Genomic DNA, 14,531 nt, shown 5'->3' with positions numbered 1-14,531 from the left:
AGTGACTGTCTGTATATACATGCATGATTGAATAAAACAAACACAATGGGTTTCATATTATGTACATTCATATAAGGTGTGTGCATCACATGAACAATACATCTAAAATAAAAAAATGTGAGCAAAAATTTGGAAGTTTGAGATTTACTTTTCCTGTAATTAATATTTATTTTATTGATTTATTTAACTTGTGACAAAAGTCAGACAGTCCACACAGGTGACAAACACAGACGTAGACCCCAAAACAAATATATAGAAATGAGACAACCGGCAAGAACTACAGTTACAGTACACAATACAGTTACAATACATAATACATTTACAATACACAATACAGTTACAATACACAAATGGAAAGAAAGATAAAATTACATTAAAATATCTTGTTCGCGAGTACCTCATAGTAATTGTTTGCCGGCAATCTGAGCATTAAAATTCTTCAAATGCTTGTTTTGAATGACAAGTGAAATATCACGTGACAAGGAGTTCCAAATAGAGTAAATTCTAAAATCTAAAGTTTTCAGTGTTAAAATAAGGAACTTTCATTGTTTGGATGTTGGTGTGCCTATAAAAGAAATATGATAAGATAGTTGTTTCAATATAAAATGAAATGTTTTTGTTAGAAAATTTATATATATCAACTTGGCCTTTGACAATATTTTGATATGACAGAAAGGTTTTCAGATAAAGGGACTGTATCATTTGATTGACTCAAAACCTTACTTAATATATATATGATTAATTAAAAAAATATTCATGTCTTGAAATAATTTTGCATTCATTGTGAGAATGTCAGTATCATGGCTTCATCCCAAAAGTCACTCAATGCCATTGGTGTGTTTACTAATTGATGTGTCATTTCTTAGTGGTCATTGGTGTGTTTACTAATTGATTTGTCATTTCTTAGTGGTCATTGGTGTGTTTACTAATTGAGTTGTCATTTCTTAGTGGTCCAGATATATTAGTAGCCAATAAATTAGCAGAGACGTTCTTTTGTGAAATTGTAAACACCTTTAACACTATAGTAATGAATACAAAATGGAGTGTATGCACTAATATTTTTAGGGTTTCTGTAATGCTGTTGGAGTAACTTTTGCACCTTATTGACAATCAATTTTTAGTTTTAAATGGAGGATTAAACTTTTGAGAAGGTTGATGGTGATTTTTCAGTAAGAAAATAATATATATATAGTCTAAGTTACTAAGCAACTTGAACTGTAGATATTACATTTAAAAATTGATCACTGTTTTGCAAATTATATTATGAATATTGTGATTGCATGTTCTAATAATTCATTTTTTTATCAATTTATTTCTTAAAAAGAATCCAGCTTTGTCTAGATTTATTTTGTATTTGTCAACAAATTTGTGAAAATATGTTCAGCTTTAGTACACCTATTCTTGACAAAAATGAAATGTTTTTGAAAAATGCTACACTAGTGTATTTAAATTCCTAACCTTTGCTATTGTAGAAGATAACTATCGACCATTACTCTATCTATTTTAGGTCTGATTGCTGACATTTTTGGGAGGGCAATTGGCATGTACATTGAGATGACTTACCTAGGCGCCAGTCTAGGCTGAATGGATTGTACTAATATAGGATATTATGATCACAAGTCAACATTTAGACTCCAATGCATTCGTCTTGATTCTCAGTAATTACCAATAATGCCAGACTAGATTTAAACACCATGAATTATTAAAGCATCAAAATAAGTCTTTCGGAAAATAGGATTCCAACAAATTGAATCAAATATTCCTCTTTTGAGGCAAGTGTCTATGGAAAATGCCTAATTTGTAGATGTCGAGTGAGTGAGTGTATCATGATGCCCCACATCTACATTAATTGCCACATTCATGGAGTGTTCAGATTGGTTTGATTTGAATACAAGGGCACATGTGATGTCATGGCAGTACTAAATCTTAGATTAGAACTGGGAAAATGATTACTCTTAATAGCTTCCGTTTATCCCCACTGTTTGTTGAGAACTTTGAAGGCTACTAAAGCTTTGATATTGTATATATTATAGATAATATATATATAATCAAATAAGCTGAAAGTCGATAAATTTGATCGAAATGCAACATCATTCTATAAGAGCTTTGAAGTCATGTGAAGTCAAGTCAAGCATCATCAAATTATTCCAGGTTAGGTTGTAAAAAAAACTGATTATCCCAAACTGTTTTTAGTATGTATTATAGTTTATCTGACTTATGTAAGTTGTAGTCAGTCGCCACAAATGCATAATTAGTCCCCAAAGGGCATCGTCCGGAGGGAAGTTATACATTGGGTTACATCTGTGTGACCATTTGTCCATTCATGCCTGCACATGTGTGTGTGTGTGTGTGTGTGTGTGTGTGTGTGTGTGTGTGTGTGTGTGTGTGTGTGTGTGTGTGTGTGTGTCTGTGTGCGCGCATGTTTGCTTGCGTGCGTTTACCCTCATCTCTGATTTCATCTGATTTCAAACAAACCTGGTACAAAGGTATGTGAGGCATACACATCACTTTGTTTTATGACCGAATCAAATATGGCCAAATGACATGCAGCCATATTTGTTTAATTTCACAATGTGCATCATAACTTTGGAGGTATAATACGTAGTGACTCCATTCAAAACTTTGACCTTTGACATTGAAAGTCTTCTTGAAGGTCAAGTAGTCAAAGTTGAGTTATCTTCGTAGCTTTTTGAATAAATCATTTCAAGTGATGATGATATCTTAATCATGACTTGGGTTTGCCTGTGACGCATATGCATGTCACTTAATTTCGCACTTTGCTTTACTTGACAAGTATAGCAGAGTGCCGACCATATATGTGGTGAAAGAGCACATTTTGCATGTTTTCTCCCAAGTTTACTACATATGGACACCGTTCAAGTGCCTACCTTAACATTATCAATGATGAGCTTTCTAATGAGACATTGACCATGACAAACATTTTTGTGAGGTCCATGGAAATAGCATACCTGAAAATTAAGGCAAAGTAGGGGTGCGAGTTAAAACAACAAATATACATCTCTAAGTGAATAGTGATGGAGATTATGCCAGTGGCAAAAATTATGTAAATATACAGAAGCTCTCTTGGTGTTGCAAATGAAATCAAAAGAAGTAGATAAAAAGGACACATTCAAAAATAAAATTATAGAAACAATTATTTAAAAGGGCCAGGAAGATGTAGTCATTCCCTCAAAAATTACTGCTTTAGGTTTGCCTTTTAAGCATTTGTCTGTTGTGGGCACAGGATTCCAGGTTTTGATAGCTGCATATTTAAAACCGTGTTGACTAATTGACAAGTTTACTTTAGAATCAGTGCTGTAGGTTATGATTGATTTTCGCTCTCATCAAATTCTAGGTTTGAAACAATTAATTTGAACATACGATGGTAGAACTGGAATTTCAAGCTAAATGGCAACTATGCAAATGTTTAGGTATGCCTTTCCCTAGGTATTTGAAAGACTTTTCCATTAATGTAATGAATAATGGTTAATGTTACTTGTTGAAAAAATAGTCAATTCCCTGACCAACAATAAATGGTGATATATTTGAAAGCGTATGGATAATTACGACTCTATTCCATTATCGTATCGCTTGTCTTGAATTTTTAATTTCAGTAAAGGATATATTTATTGAACCCAGTAAAAACAATTCCTGTTGACTTTGCTTGATTACTGTTATTACCATAGTCACAATTAAAGGAATGCCACAAAATACAGACATTATGGAAACCATTCAAACAATATCATGAATAATGTATGCATGGTTTACTTCAATTTGTAATGGCATGTACTGTGTGTTTCCCTAAAAAAATTGAGTATCAGAAACAGTATGGTACATGTATTGACTGTGTTACTGGCCTCTCCGGGCAAATATATATAAATCATTTATGTGGCTTTCCATTTTATTCCAAGCCATTTCTTCTGAATATCTATTTTACAATACACAAAAATGGATGAGAAAGCAGTCATGCAGCAGAACATTACATGTACCTGGCAAGCATATCATAATAGACTTCATGCTGGCAGTTGAAACCAACATGTAACATGTTGGGGTTTGGGGCCATGATGTTATGGAAACATTTCATAATCCAAGCTATTGGGTTATTCATAACAGGGATTGATGTAAAGCTGAGAATTTAGAACATAACCGTTAACCTTGGATACTTTGCTAGTCAGATTGTTAAATGTGACCTTTGCTGTTCATTAGACTTAATAAAATGGACAAATTGAAATTTAAAACTCATGTCCTTCATCTGTTTTAATCAAAATCTGATACTCCATAGTAAACCGATGTTACCCAGTTCATTTTACATGGCAACTGGTATAATTACAGCTGCTGTTGTCATGAAAGTCAGGTTACAATGTGTGTGTGTTTGGTGCGTGCGTGTGTGCACGTGCATGCATACATACATACATACATACATGCATGTGTGTGTGTGTTATGGGTATGTAGATATGTATGTAATGTGTGCGATAATTATAACATATTTCCTGAAACATGATTGATGGTATATTGTTTTTCATATTGGTATTAGATTATAGGGTGACATGGGGGTGGTGGTGAGGGATAGGAAGGGTGGAAAGGCGATCGGATGTATGGATTCACTTTCAATACTAATATTGACATCATGATTTGATAGCATAGTTGTATGCCAACCAATAATTTCCAATGTGACTGTTAAATATATACTAATATGAAGTCATAGTCTAGCATCAGTTTATAACCCAAGGCCGCATTATGAGTACCAAAATACCAAGCAAGTATCTCATGTCATCATGTAGATGAAAATCAATATTGTTAAATACTAATAGTATATTTTGTAATTCACATTATGAGCTCTAAGTGATAATAGAAACCAGGAATAATTATCTTCTGCCCAACAAAGTAATGACATCATGTATTTGCCCTTTTCTGAATACATTGAGTTTAACCTAAGATTGACAATACTATATAGCTAAACAGAGTATTAAATCACATTAAAATTGATCAAGTAATAGTTCAGAAGTCATTTTAACAGAAGTCATTGCACGCATGCTATTCAAACACAAAATGTTGAGTTGAAAAAACTGGATTTTGAGTACAAGCAGATCGAGTGAAAGTTGTAACATAATATGCGCATGACTTGAATATAAATTAAAATTTATGGTCATTTTTTTCTTGACAATTACTTTTTGTAACTTAAAGTTTGCATATGTATATGTATATTAACTTATAAGTATTTGAAATCATTTGTAAAAGGTGACTGTTTCCCTTATGAAATCAAATATCGTATGGACAAAATAATAATACAATCAATAAAAAATAATACATTTTGTTAATATTCATGGTATAATAATTTTGAAAATTAACTTTGATAAAGTTCTTATTTGTTAATTCTTACGTAAGGTATCCCTTAAAAATAATACTATAGTTAAAAAAATGAAAATAGGTGTCAGGCTTTAAGGTAACTACATGGTTTTGAAAATTTGTTCCGTACACCAGATGCCAACCAAGTTGAATGCAGTGTTTGAACAAAAAATGTGGGATTTATGCCTTGGTCTATCTATGCTACAAAATAATTGTGAGGTAGGTAAGGGATAAGTTGCCTTTGACTCAAAGTGATGATACCCCATAGGTCACTCATATTTTGCTTGGCTGCACAAAGAAATATACTGCCTGGGAATAACATGTAACTGTTGTGGACAGCATAATGTTCAAACCATCCACAACTTGTACAAATAATGATGTGAGCTTACAACAGCATTTGTGAGAACACCTGTAACATTCTTTGACAAACAAAATGAGAGATGTCAATATATCATTTCCGTTGCTGCAGCTGATTTTTTTGCTTATCATTCTATCAATGTTAGTGTCTAATGATTAACTTTATCCTTTCCCCTCTCTTATTCACTATACCATATTTTCTTGTCAGTTATTCTTGTTTTACATAGTTTTATTACCAGTGTTTCCTGAATGTACAGCTGCCATCACTAAGTATTACCTAAATGACTCAGTATGATCAGGTGATACTGCTGTATAGTTGCCATGATGGTAAACATGTGATCTTGCTGTACATACATGTACATGCTGCTGTTACTGTAGAGTTCAACATATTCCTTTCCTGTCAATTTCGTTACCATTATAATACTCATGGAGTCATAATTCTAGTATGTATCAGAAAGGAGTAAATTTTGTTATTTGTTTGAATTCACGCAACTGCGAGGTATATATCCCAGAAATATTAATGTTGTTAGATCTCAGATATAGATTTGGCTTTTTCTGGAGTAGGGGTGGGGGTACGTGGGGTGAAAATTTCAGATGTCTTGCGTCAAATACAGTGACTACCAAATACTGACAAAACAGTTACAGTTAGTCTTTGAATTGTGACCAGAACCGACATCTGCAGTAAATTTAAGCATAATTATCTCAATAAACTACTCTAGGTATACCTTTAATATTGGACAATATCATTTCAAGAGATAAGAATTATGCATTCCGAGCAAATGATGCATTGAATTTATACCTAGAGTATCTGTTTAGATATCAGATCTTAAAAGTGTTCTTGTCACTTTTTTTGTCTTTCCATCATTATCATCATGCATTTCCTGTAATAACAACTTGCACTTCCTGTAACAACATGCAAACCTCCAATGTTGAATTATGGAGGAGTATTGTACCTTGCTGTTCCTTTATTCTATAATTTCAAGTATACTGCTGCTTCTTTAAAAGGCCTAGAAGTAGTTACCATCAATTACCTTGTGTGTGATTTCCTATGTTTTTGAAATTTAAAGGTGAAGACTGAAGTAAAATTTAATGCAAGGTTGATGGATGAATAAATGGTTGAAACTGGGGTAATCTGCCCTGGTAGATGGGATCCATTAGTTGAGTTGTGCATCCTTGCAGCTACTTAGTACATTTATCACCCTATTAGTGAAGTTTGCACCCATACTGCTATTATACTACATGTATTACCCATTCCCATTATTGGGGGAGTTTTGCACCCACAGAGCTTTTCACATTGTATGTATCATCCATCAGTTACAAGTCTTGTAGTACCCAAACAACTGAGTAATGTATGTCAATGACCAATCAGTCAATTCTAGCACACAAATATTTGTATGATGTACTATTTTCATATGCACTACTTACCAATTTTGTGTGTGTTGTGCCCATTGTATTTTCCCTGTTATTTGACATTATTGAGCGAGGTAGTAGAAAGTGAATCATGGTGTATTTGTTGATAAACTATGATGGTCCAAATTTTCCAAAACTTAAATTATGTATGATCATATTTCATCCTAGTTTTTGGTGAGTTTTGTGAGTACTTGTGGGCTTTGTTGGGTTTTCTTATAGATGGCTGATCCTCACATGTCTACACCACACTGGTACTCACTGGTATCATAGAGTTACCGACCCTGTCTACACCATACTGGTACTCACAGATCACAGGGTTACTGACCCTGTTTACACCACACTGGCACTCACAGATCAGAGGGTTACCAGCCCTGTCTACACCACTGGTACTCACAGATCATAGGGTTACCGACCCTGACTACACCACACTGATACTCACAGATCATAGGGTTACCGACCCTGTCTATACCACACTGATACTCACAGATCGTAGGGTTACTGACCCTGTCTACACCACAGTCTGGTACTCACAGATCATAGGGTTATGCATCGACCCTGTCTACACCACACTGATACTCACAGATCATAGGGTTACTGACCCTGTCTATACCACACTGGTACTCACAGATCATAGGGTTACTGACCCTGTCTACACCACACTGGTACTCACAGATCATAGGGTTATGCATCGACCCTGTCTACACCACACTGATACTCACAGATCATAGGGTTACTGACCCTGTCTATACCACACTGGTACTCACAGATCATAGGGTTACTGACCCTGTCTACACCACACTGATACTCACAGATCATAGGGTTACCGACCCTGTCTATACCACACTGGTACTCACAGATCATAGGGTTACTGACCCTGTCTACACCACACTGGTACTCACAGATCATAGGGTTACTGACCCTGTTTACACCACACTGGTACTCACAGATCATAGGGTTACTGACCCTGTCTACACCACACTGGTACTCACAGATCATAGCGTTATGCACCGACCCTGTCTACACCACACTGGTACTCACAGATCATAGCGTTATGTACCGACCCTGTCTACACCACACTGGTACTCACAGATCATAGCGTTATGTACCGACCCTGTCTACACCACACTGGCACTCACAGATCATAAAGTTGCTTAATATACTTGGTCAAGAAGGTGTGAATTAATACCTAAATTCCTCCTCATATGTGAGCATGCGGGCCAGTAATGGTAGAGTACTTGGGGTATTTGCAAATTTGTGCTTGTGTTCTTTTCTGTCACCGTTTACTCACTTTGCTCATAAAAACAAGGCTACAGAGATCACCTCAACCAGTCATACAAATACATCGTATACTACATTGAGACTCGCCCGACATGGGATCATGTAATTTAGTATCACTGCTTCTGCCTATGCCACACACTGACACTCACGTATCATGAAGTTTTGTCATACTATCACTGATCCTGTCCAAGTGCCATCTATAATTCATATACAGAAGCCTTACTTGTCATGTGGGTTCATCATGATAAATTATTGATGGAGGACACATGAATTTCCATAAAACTTTGATTTGGTATAATTACCATGATTCAGCTATGGCCGGAAATAACGTAATGCTCCATGTATAATGTAAAATGTACAATGATAAACTTCTAAGACATTTGCTACCATTATGTAGTGAGGAGGGAATAGAGAAGTGATTAGTAAAAAAATCTGTTTATTATTTTTTTTAAATAATCTCTTATGTATGGAAATTGTGGAATAATTATAATGCTCCATCATATGTGCTAATATTCAGACTTTGAGAAATGTTACACTAGACATTTAAAATCCGAGTCGACAATAAATAGTTTACCATGTTAGACACAGCTGTTGCCAAACATTGATTTGTTTCATTATTTTGTCTTGATATGTTCTTTCTTTATTGATTTTCTGTATCTCTTCTGGTGTCCCTTTGCTGTATCTTTATACATTTGTATAAGGCCAGTGGCCAAAGTACCGAATAAACCATACATAATATGACTATTAAGTAAATAAATAAAATATTATTGTTACATATTTACTTGATTTAGGTCACACTAACCTATCGTAGATATATTTCTTATGATGATTCAAACAAACAAATTTGAAGGAATCTTGATACTTCCGACATAAGTCAAACCTTTTAAAAAAGAAATTTCATTTTCAAAAAATATGAGTGAAAATTTAAAGTACTTTATGATTTAAGATGGTCACATATTAGCTTTGCCAAGTACTTTTTTTTTGAAAGGTGATTTGAAGTACATAAGAAAAATCATAGCTTCTGTATGTTTGAGCAAATTATCATCACATTGAAACATTTATTTTCCATAGCAATGCACAGACACACAACTGTACAGCGAGTCTAAATACACGTAATCATCATGTGTAGAATTTCCTATGACAAGTGGCAAGCATGTAGCAACGGAAAGAACAGGGTGTGTAGCTCACTTTATTGCAGGATGCATGATTTCTAGACATGACAGCAAAGGAAAAGAATCTAAGTCTTCCACTTCATTACATGGTATGATAAGATGAAATAGCTCCATCAAGATTGGCCTAATCTGCGTCACCAGTAAAGCTCTACAGTACCGTACACACATATCATGTATCATTTACTGATTTCTTAAAGCCAAGGTAAAGCAAAGGATATCTGCTTGCCATGGCCTGTCTGATCTGTGATTGAAATTCTTGCTTGACTGCAGTCATTGTGAGACTCACTCAGTGTACTTTCATTTGTAGGGAGTTATAAATACATGCTACAGTGGATATAATGATGAATACTCACTGATAGATGTGTAAAATGTATATCCCTTTGTTATGACCCATTTCTGTTACCATGGGGATATGTAGGTAATGATAGGTGTTGTTAGGCTTCCCTTGCAATGTGTTACTTTCAGATGTCTTGACTGATGAAGGCTTTCTTTAAAACATTTTTCTCCAATTTTGATCTGTCAAAAACCTTCTAAAGTGTGATATCATCATGAAATATCACAAGTATTGAGGATGGAAATTCTACCTTTAATTAGATAAGTGTGATCTAGCTGTTGGCAATCTTCAAAGTCGTATTGTCTGTGAAATATTGCACTCACTCATCAATGTTGATATCCAAGAAATTTTAGGCTGCAAACTTCTGGAAATTCGAATCTAAAAACTCAAATGAAACAAGAAAAATGTCATTATGTCATCCCCATTGTAAGAAAGGGTATTCGCATGTTTATTCAAAACCTGATACCATGCAGCCATTTCATGTATACCTAGAGTTTATGCTTTTGCCATATTATCATTTTTTTGCTATATGTCTAGTCTAATCATTGTCTAAAACATGTGAGTGAGATATGATTATTGTATTATGGACATAAATTTGTTCTCAATTCCTGACATTCTGCTAAAACGATTTGAAAACAGAAACTTGCAATTGAGAGTGCAAGTCAGTAGAATGATGTTCATAGTCAGTTGTCAACTATTAAAACACAGAACCCATTCAGTCATTTCTTTCAGAAGTAAAGTAAATGTTTGACTGAGATGATACAATCACCACATTTGCCCACAGGCCATGTATTCTGTCCACAATGCACTACCTGCATATTAAATTTAATTTGATTTAGACTCTAGAGTATTATTGATCCTGTTAGTGGAATTAGATATTAAAATAGTGGCGAATAAAAATGAAATGATTGGTTTGAAATTTCTATGCATAAACAAGATTGTTACTTTTTAAGTTAATAATGGAATGCACAGGTCAAATGTAATTGACTGATTTGTAAAAGGAATGGAGAAATTGAATTTTGGGTTGACAAAATTTGATAATACATGAGTGAACAATTTAGTACAAGTACATGTGTTTACAGAAGTCAGACCGATTATCTAAAGACCATGATTGTCAGTCGTGCATGAACCAAAGACTGAACTGAAGGTAATAATAGTGAATATATACTATACCTGAAAGTGTCACAGGTGAAAACAAGACCAGGCAAGACCAGAATGTTTGTAGGCAAGTACTGTTTACCAACTCTATATTTGCAGATCTATGAATAATGGTATGCAAACATTACCATAGATTATGGATGGAAAAGTTGCAAATTAATGCAGTCCTTGAAAAGTAGGAAAATCTGAATACAAAGTAACAGCAAAAGTTATTGGATTTTTATGTCGGAGGCATATATGATATCAATAGCAATTTTAACGTAACAGTTTCTTACTTTTAAGTAAATATATAATGTGACATTTACTAGGCTGTAGTACAAACAACATAAAAAAATTGTAAGATTAGTATAATTAGTAAATGATGCTGAAATTATATTGCATTAACTACTTTAGATATTCAATGATATAGATAAAAAAGACAGCGAAGTTGATCAAAACAGCAGGATTGATAGAAATTATGCGATGTAAATATGAAATTTAAACTATTTGAATTGTCTCTATGGACTAAATATTAATTCCCCTGTGCTTTGATTTCTGTTTCTTTGTGATAATTCCGTGAAATGAATATATCATTTAGAAATATGATTGAGAATTATCGTAGGTGTCATCATTAGAATGACTTGTCTTGTTATAATGTCGTAATGATACATATGTAAGCTGCTTGATTGACAAATGAACCTGCATTCATTCGATGTCTTTATTAACTTAAAAAAAAAATCATGAATATTTGTTCATTCAGGACTTTTTGAAATTAATACAGATTAATTGGTTGGATAAATGATACCACTATGAAGCCACTGTGGACTGGGATCTTAATTGATTTTGCTTGTCTTTTGTGAAAAAAACCAGCCCATCTTTAACTGTTGTTATGGCAACCCAGGTGAGATGAAGTGTTGTCATGGCAACCTAGCATGTGATACAGGAAGTTATATGCAGAAGATTATCATGATGGAGGAGTCATCACAAAGGCAAAATTGAAAATATGAGCTCCTCAAGGGTACTGAACGGAAAGGTGTGGCATCCTGAAGAAAAAAAAAAGCAAGCTGAGGTGATATTGATTTTGGTGATCATAGTGGTTCTATAAATAAATCTTATAAAATTCAAAAATCTGACTCTCTAGATAACATTCCCATGAGATAAGGAAAACAATTCTTGAAAATGAGATCTATAACACGCAGTCATGTTTCTGGTACATTATGAAAATGAATGTCTGGAAAAGAAATTGAAATTACATGCCAGCTACTGACATAAAAGTGTAGTGTAGTGTCTATCCTGACAGTATTAAAACTAACTCAAAATAGAATGTTTATCGTTTTTGGTTTATTACACCTAAGATTCTTTCTAAGGACAGAAAAACATAATAAGTTGCAGACAAATTGTATTAAAGTCAGTTGAGTCTGGAGCCTATTACTACAACATTAGTATTCTGTGCACACATGTATACTGTCTTAGAATGCAGTGTGAACAATTTTGTACACGTATTGTAAATTTAGATGCTTTCTTAATAGTCTAACAAGGTACAATGTTGATGTAGATTACAAGTTTCTAACATTTTGAGCACACACCCAAATACTAAAAGCGGTACCTTAAATTTGATTGTTTAGTATATATATACTGTAGATTATATAAAGAGATGTATATTTATCATTGTTAATGTAAAAGTACAGACAGGCATTTATTTTTCATGATTTTTGTGAACGGTATGTTATGAGCAGTGCACCTTCTAATGAAAGACAACTTTTATTGATGTCGATCAAAATGATAAAAAGTAGGGTGTTTTGTGAGTCACCATATAGTAATCAATAGGGGAACACCTAATTTTGTTGCGTCACAAGATGCTGCACATCTGTGGTGCATCAAAGTTAGAGGGCACACTGGCTATAACAGAAAAGACATACTGCTTATAAATTTTCCAGAGTGATGTCTGTAGACAGACAATTTGAACAATTAATAGTTTAAATGACTTATACACCTTATGTAGTTAATAATACTGGCTTTAATAACTACATATATATGCCAGTCAGATTGTTCAATTTCTTACACGTACTTATAAATATTTCATTCGTGATTCTGATTCTGTGTACACAAACCAAAATAGATGTACATGTATGTATTAAAACAAGGAGGAAGATGTCCCTATGATATGAAGATATACAATCTATTGAAAGGGTCAAATTTGAAGACGTTTCTAGCATTATTAATTTTTTATACAAAGTTTTCTAAATGCATGGTACGTTAGGTTTGCTATTTTACTGCAGTAATATCCTTGCATGTATTGATAACTAAAATGCTATGAAATCTATATGGTTAAATTATTGTACGCATTGCACAAGATACTGATTATTTTTTTCTTCTTCCATGAATAGTTGGCTTCTATTAAAACGCAATATTTATGAAGAATAAGCTCTGTCAGAAAAATTGACATGGTAATCATAATGATAGAATGAGTAAAGCTATGATTGAATTATAGTTATCAAGGTCATGGGTAATTATTTGTTGATGGAGTAGTGTTGACATAATGTCTAATTGAAACCTTAATTTCTTGACCTTTGTTCTTCAAACCCAGCTGTATTCATACATGCATACAAATCAGAAATGTCAAGTTTAAGTCAATATTATTTTTAGTTGAACTTTTCCTGTATCAATGAAATACTGACATTGATTTTGGAACTAATAGGTTTTGAACTCTCCATTATATCGATGTGAAATATGAATAATTGTGATTTAGTACATGTATGTGTATGGAAGTTTGTTTTGTACCATACTTGTGATAATGAATGAATGAATGAATGAATGAATGAATAAATGAATGAAATTTATTTCACCAGGTAACAAAAGTAAGCTACACTTTCAAAGAATATCATATACAAAATGAATGCAAAAAATGTACATGTATATAAAGTTGATTTTGTATGTACTTTTTGTATCATGAATGAATGAACGAATGAATAAATGAATGAAATTTATTTCACCGTGTAACAAAAATAAGCTACACTTTCAAAGATCACACATATGATACAACTATTCAAAATTAATATAAAAGATGTACATGTATGTAAAGTTGTATGTTTTCGTACGTACTTGAAATATTTGTGAAATTATTATCTTTCAACTTGATATCTTGTTTTTTGATGGTGTGTCGTTGTTAATTGAAAGTTTATGTTGCTATTGAAGACAAGTCATTTTGAAAGCAGTTTTCCAACATTTGAGATTAAGGTAAATGAAATAAGATAGTTGTTAATCATGGTAACTGAATATGCTTGTTATTGAGCCTAGCTTGAAGGCACAGTGACCAGATAAATTATTTCAGTAGTCACGAATCTCTTGATTTTCAGTACCTGAAATCCAATTTTTACCACCTAAGTAAGTGAATAAAAAAGCCGCAACCAGTCACTTTCAGTTGACAAGATGGCTGATCACATAAAGTGAAATATTATATAAATTGTAAAATCTACATATAGTTATCTGTTGACAGT

General features: G+C 33.5%; 1 protein-coding gene across 1 annotated transcript in view; it reads left to right on the top strand.

The window, feature by feature from the left end:
* LOC144433573 (voltage-gated inwardly rectifying potassium channel KCNH6-like) overlaps nt 1–14,531 on the top strand; it is a 159,321-nt gene that overhangs the window by 31,551 nt on the left and 113,239 nt on the right. The gene's annotated exons all lie outside the window — the stretch shown is intronic.

This window comes from Glandiceps talaboti, chromosome 4 (genome assembly GCF_964340395.1).
Source record: "Glandiceps talaboti chromosome 4, keGlaTala1.1, whole genome shotgun sequence".
Taxonomy (NCBI): Eukaryota; Metazoa; Hemichordata; class Enteropneusta; family Spengelidae; genus Glandiceps; species Glandiceps talaboti.
The sequence above is the reverse complement of the archived record's forward strand: the minus strand, read 5'-3'. Positions and strand labels throughout refer to the sequence as shown.